This window comes from Gallinula chloropus, assembly GCF_964237585.1.
Source record: "Gallinula chloropus genome assembly, chromosome: 3".
Classification (NCBI taxonomy): Eukaryota; Metazoa; Chordata; class Aves; order Gruiformes; family Rallidae; genus Gallinula; species Gallinula chloropus.
This window is the reverse complement of record NC_140087.1, coordinates 90,312,840-90,319,619: the sequence shown is the minus strand read 5'-3', so window position 1 is coordinate 90,319,619 and position 6,780 is coordinate 90,312,840.

The following is a 6,780-nucleotide window of genomic DNA, read 5'->3' as shown; positions in this document are numbered from 1 at the left end:
GGCGGCAGGCGGCCGCCGTATGGCAGCCGCCCGCGGCTGTTGGTGAGCAGAGGCGAGCGGCTTCTCCGTGCAGGTCAACTGTGGCAGCCACGTCCCAGCTGGGGAAGACTCGCCGTGCAGGGCTTAGGTTTCCGTACAACTACTAAAACGCCACTTGAGCGGCATTACAACAGTAAACGGCAGTGTCTGCACACAGGGCCTGTTTATTCTGCACGTGTGTGATGTGACGCCTTAAAATGCACCCATGTAAGTGAGCAAGCAGCATAGCGTACATACCAGAGCCTTTCATCCCAGAACCTGTGGGTTTCAACCTCAGTCAAAGCTAACAACACGGTAGACGTCCTTAGTTTTACAAGCTCGTACTCAAGGAGTGCCTGTGCCCTTGCCAGGGCTGAGTGCTGAGTCATTCTGATGATCCCCTGAAGCCCTTGGTTTTGCTAGACGCCCGTGGCATCATACCGATGTGTAAATAACTGCCTGGAAAGTTTTGCATGCTGGAAAATGAAAAAAATGTAAAAGATTCCTAGCAGCATATTCAGCTATATCGTTTCACACAAGGTAGATACACTGAATTTGCGAATATCAATGGAATGATAGTGAAAGTGTGCCAGTCATACAGTATTATGTCTATGCAAACATGTGAAGGAAATCAGGATTTCCATTTTGGTTCTGGAATTTAGCCTGAGAGCATCTTCTGTGAGTCAGGCTTATCTGGAAGTTATTCTTCTAGCCAATTACTTTATTCTGACAAAACACACATCAAACATGTATTGCAACATTTTATAAGAAGTGGAGATTTGGTCTGTACTACTTGAAGACTGTAGCTTTGCATTTCACACATACTGTACTGCCTTTCTGTACATACCACCAGGGAGAAGGGAGACACCCCAGTGTACTAGCACCTAGCCACTGAGGAAGGAAGCCTTGGAGGGTATATGCAAGGAATGATGTGCTGCATGGAGTGATTGCTTCCATGCATAGGTTAAAACCCAAGCTCTCACTGCTCCGCTCATCGTAACACAGGGAGGACAGGGACTTCAGACTGCAGCAGTCAACAAAGCTTTAGCTTTTCCTAGGCTTCTTTTTTTACCTTAGTTCTTCTCAGCAAGGGAAGTTGCATCTTACTTACACTCTCAGTATGAGAAACTGCAAACAACCTTGCAATAGCAAGGAATGTTGATTTCTCTGCCCTGCTGCCTCCTCAGATCTTACTTTGGATTTTGGACCCTCACTGGTGAGTGAATCTTCCTTGCTTAGTGACATGCTGCAGGTTGACGGTGTGGCTGCAGCTCCAGAGTCACAAGACGAGACTCATAAATACAGGTTTAGGAGTTTGTGAGGAGCAGTGACCTTTGTCACAGCAGATAACATCCTTCCTGTTCCCTGGGAGCTGACTTTGTATATAGCTGTATGTAAACACGGGTGGTTTGCCTCTGGCCAGTCTACCAGGCAATGCTGGTTGAAGCCTCTGCTCTGTTCTGCCCGTCTCTGCCATACTTGCGATGCAGTCCTGATGTAAAGTATTTGAAGTATTTTCTGTCTTAATGTCTTTTTATCTCTGAGAAGTACTGCTGTTTGCATTCAACCACTTTTGCCCTGGTTACCTTCAATTCTGGATGCAGCTGCACTCTCTGAGAGGCTCAGGAGGTGGGGGACAGCACTGCTCAGGACCCCAGTTCCCTTGTCACCTGGCTCCACAGCACGGGAGAACAGGAAAGGTTTGCACTTCATTCCCTAAATCCCGCCCTGGTGTTTCACATCACGAAGCCGGGAAATGCTGCGACATGTCCCGTGCAGAGCAGCAGATGGCTCTCTTTCCCCTGAAGTCCGTTTGGGAAAAGAAACCTTGCATGGTGCCTGGGTCTCAAGAGAAACTCCAGCCTTATTCCCTCCAGTGCCACGGCTCCTGTGGGCAAGGTCTCATACCCATTCAGCAGTGCAGACAGGGTAGAGCTGTGATGATGTAGGAAGATGCCTGTGGTTTATTTCATGTTTTAAACTGTTTTAACACTGTCAATACTAAGTAGCAACTCAATCTAAAATGTTGCTACTAAGCAACAGTGGTGGCTGACTGGGAAAATGTATCAGTGGTGCTAACCTACTTCAGTGTTGCCTCATGGAGCAAGATGTCTCTTCTGTTAGCTTATGAATTTTTATAGGATATAATAATAAAAAAGTTTGTTTCTGATTTCCTACATAATGTATCAGGTTGGTTTTTTTTTTTTAAAAAAAGCATTACAATATACCAGTATTTGCTTAAGTCCTTTTTAAGAATCTGACTTTCAAACTATTGGCTTTCAAGATAAACAGAGGAAAGGAGCAGAGAAACACAGATTGCACTCACAGAGTAAGAATCACCAAGTTATTCTTAAATAACTGGAAGTAATATATGCAGAATTCAATGAGAGGAAACTGAGATATCTTTTTTTTTTTTTTTTAATTTGCCTAAGTCTCCTTATGTACTGTACAGCATACAGCATTTTTGTGTTATGCTAACAAGGATATTTATATTTTAGACCAGTAGCTTATAAAATGGAATATAAAGTGAAACTGTCAGATCATTTAAACAAGAAAACTAGGTATTCATATGTATATCCAAGCAAAAATTATCTTAGGTTTCCCACAAGATAGTAAGTTACAGTAAGTCAAAAAGGGCAAGAATTAGGATGCCTGAAGCTGTGCAGTTCTACTGTAGAGCTGAATACAAAATCATTATTAAATCATGCATAAGGTGCTGCTGACTGAATCAGAAATGGTTTATGGGACTCTGGCAGTACAATGTGTTTTCATTTGTCTGGAAATACTCTGTCTGCTGCAAAGGCCTCAGGGCTCCCTGTTGCCACGGATATTCTTGCCTGGGGGTTTATGCTGAGAAGGGAGACATTCATCACGCCTGCCCTTCTTATCATTGCTTAGCAGAGGCACTTCATGCAGTTCAATTTTTGGCATTGGCTGTGACAGCAGAAAGCCTGGGACTTTCCTCAGTCGGCAGCATTGCTTTCATGTGGAAGAAAGCAGGCATGTATTACATCCTCCACAAAGTACTTTTCTGTGTTAATGTGGCAACACTCAACTGATTCACAGAAGCAACTTAGGCTTTGTATTACTTAAATGTTAGTGTTGTGACAGCCAGTGGAAATGTAGACTTGAAATGTAGGCAATCTTCATGTCTAGACTTCTTTACTTAAAAGTGTTCTTGCTAAAGGAAAAGGGAGTAACTATGATGCTGGACATCTCCTATTAAACAGCTGATCTGTGTTCAGGACACTTATCTTTATGTGGACACACAAATTCATATTTCTCCTCTGCCAGTGGCATTTAGTTTTACCTCTGCAGTGAATTCTAAACCCAGGGGCTTTGCCGAATTCTTTTTCTTCCTAACTATAGTTGTTTCCCTATGTATAGAAATGTCCTTAGGGAAAAGAAAGGGTTTCCCATCCACTGCCCCTCAGGTCTGTGGATGAGCTCTGTATTTGCTCTGTTAATGGCTTTAAATGCTTGGCTGTGGGTATATGGACTACTAAGGGATGTGTGAGAACTCACTAAAAGCAAATCTTTTGTCAGTAGGCTTATAAAAACATATGAATAGCTATAGTGCATCAGACCAACAGTTCATTTCTCTCAGTATCCCGTCTCTCACAGCAGTGAATGGCAAATGCTGAGGGGAGGACACACACAGACCAAACATAGGGTGATGCATCCTCTGAATATTTTCTGCATGTTTGAATACTCTGACTGGTGACTCAGGTCCTTCCTGAGCTGGATGTGGTACTTCTGTATTCAGTAGATCCTGACAGATTTGTCTGTTGTGAAGTTATGCCATCTGTTATTGAACCTATGTAAAATTCAGTATCCACATGCCCTGAGACAAGGAGTTTCACAGCCAAATTATATGCTATGGATAGATATTTGCCTTTACAGTCTTACATGAAGCATGCTTTGAGAAGAAATGCTTATCTTCTGAATCCCTGTTGAAGTCTTGCCTCTCCCTGTGCACACACCTAGCCACAGAAACATTGTTTTTTAAGGTATTTTACTAGTGGAGAATTGGGTGCTGAAATATTAGGGATTTACAGGTTTGGGGGGTATATTTTATGAATTCCAATAGTGTGCATACATGTTAGACTTGTGCATTCAGCTGCATGGCTCAGTCTTGTGTAGCCATGTCTTTGTACCTGCCTGGTGTCAGGCCAGAATGATTCTCTCAAGAGTTTTTACCCCACGACGTGGTGCATTATAATATTGCAATATTGATGCTGTTCATATCTGTTGCAAAACCAAATTAATCTGAGTTATCCTGTCATGAAAAATGGAACGATGAAGATTAAAGATTCTGGTATCTCACAAGTTAACTCTTGAGTTCTGTCCTGTTCCTACTGGGAAAGCCTGCTGGCAAATTCATTGGCAGCTGGATTTGCCTAGAGATGCAAAAAAACATGCTGCAGCTGTCACTTAAGTGGTTCCTAACTCTTTATTTGAATCCAGATTCTATAGTGAAAGTTCAGGATTAAATTTTTAAAATATATTTCCAGTGGCAAAGAAGCTTTACTTAATCTTAGAAGTGCTGATATGTACAAAATTGCATTATAATGGTGAGAGATTCTGAAAAATGTTTCTCTTGCCAATAACTAAATATTTTTTTTGCAGAGATTTTAGAAAACTGGATGCAACCCATCATGCAAGGCAAGATGACATTTTTTTTTTAATGCTCAAGAAACACAATATGCCAGTTAAGGTAAGAACCTGTAAATTAGGTACTTAATAACTGGCAATCTCTGGCATGTCAGTGAATCTAGGAGGTTTGAAAATGTATGTGATATCACAAGATCCCTTAGACTGATTGGGAAATAGAGAATGACTTTGCCGATTTTTACCAGCAGGTGTCTGAGGGAAGGTGTAAGTCTGAAGATTCTCAGATATTTGGTATCTAGCTGTGCCTAGCGGAAAGAAACAAGAGTATCTTGAAACAGTAAAGACACATCTTCTTTGATGTGGATTTCAGTTTTGAAAGAGTAGATGTGATCTACACCTTGGGATTTGGAAACTAATATATATGTTTAAATTCAAGCTTAAAAATTCACAGTTAAAATTTCTCAGCTAAGTTGGCCAGCACTTCAGTTATGAACATCCAGTTTCTTGGTGACATTTGTACTTTGTCTTACTCGATGCTTCAGAAAACAGCAGGCAAACTGTTCTTTATGGATAGCATGGAAAAATCTCCAGTCTTTCATAACTTTCTTACGCTCTTTAAATAACCTACAAGCATTTTCCTTCTATTTGCTGGGAGGGTATTAAGTTTCTACGGCCGTAACCTTTTAGGATAGATGTGTATATATATCTCCTTTGCGAACAATGTTGGGGAGCAAGCCCTGGCTGGACTCTCTGTCAACACATTGCTCAGGAGCCCTCTTAGGACAGCCTGGACATATACACATTGAATATCAGTTGGATCGAATCCTGGCCTGATACCTACCACATAATCATTTGTACCTGCACATTCAGATTGCTTTCTAGCGTGCAACACATACCATATTACCATACCTCACTGAGAGCACCTGAACAGTGATATCACAGTATATACATGTGAATCTCTGCTTCCTTACCACCAATTCTCATTTTGATTGCATTATGCACTGTAGAAGTGCTCTTTGTCCTGTTGTGAACATTCCTGTTTACTAGAGAAGGGAAAACAAGGCAATAGTAATTATTGTAGTCATTCAAATCACAGCCTAGTTGCGGTTTACATTATTTTAATTAAGATGAAAATGTATGAGCATTGCAGCTAAGCATAGCTAAAGTGCAGCTGGAAAATTTTAACAGCTCTGTTTCAGACTATTAAGGAATGCAATTCCAATTCCAAACTTCTGAGCTCTGTATCATCTAGCCATCAGGTTTTGCAGTCTCAATACTTGGAGGTTTTCAAGACCATTCTGGATAAAGCCCCAAGTAACCTTGTGTGACCTCACAGCTGATCCTGCTTACCCAAAGTAGCGGGTTGGACTAGAGCTCTCTTCCACTCTGAATTTTCCTATGATCCTCTGACCCCTCTCAAGAGTAAAAAATATCATGTGTACTAGGTGTCTTAAATATAGTTTGTTTGGGTTTTTTTTAATATCCAAAATAAATTACTGCTAAGGAACAAAATGAGAAGAAAAGAAGAAACTCCTGGAACTGCTGTTAGTGGTCAGAAAAATTACAGGGTGAATCTTTACCCTGAAAACATGTTTAGGAGGCCTTAGAAAGTTGTCCAATATAGGGCACATTTCAGAGGTATGACAGCAATTTCCAAACATTCAGTTGCTACAGTAAGGTTTGGAAAGATGTAGCTTTTGGGTCCACACCCTCTTCACTTAAATAAACACGGCTGCCGCTTTGGGTGGTTGGCAGTGGAACAAACTCTTGCTTTTTAGACAGCGTGAATGAATATCCCAAAGTGGCATCACTCAGGGGCTGAATGTATTTAGAGATTGGCTTATTTTGTGACTTGAAACATGAAACCTTTACTCAGGTCTTTCTCAATTACTGAGATTGGACTTCTAACCCTCCCTCCTTTCCTGTAGGCAGTATGTGGTAAGAGTTAGTCCTCAGGGAGTGACAACTGATATTTGCCTGTGTCTAAATTAAACACAAGCTTTTATGCGAGTTTTATAAATAGTTTGAGTGTATTTTTTAAAAAAATATTCTTAATCACTTATGTCTATAGAAACCATTTTAGCTGTCACAGAAACTGATTCTGTAAAAGGCAACTTGTGAAACTGAAGAGCAGCTCAAAACTTCTTA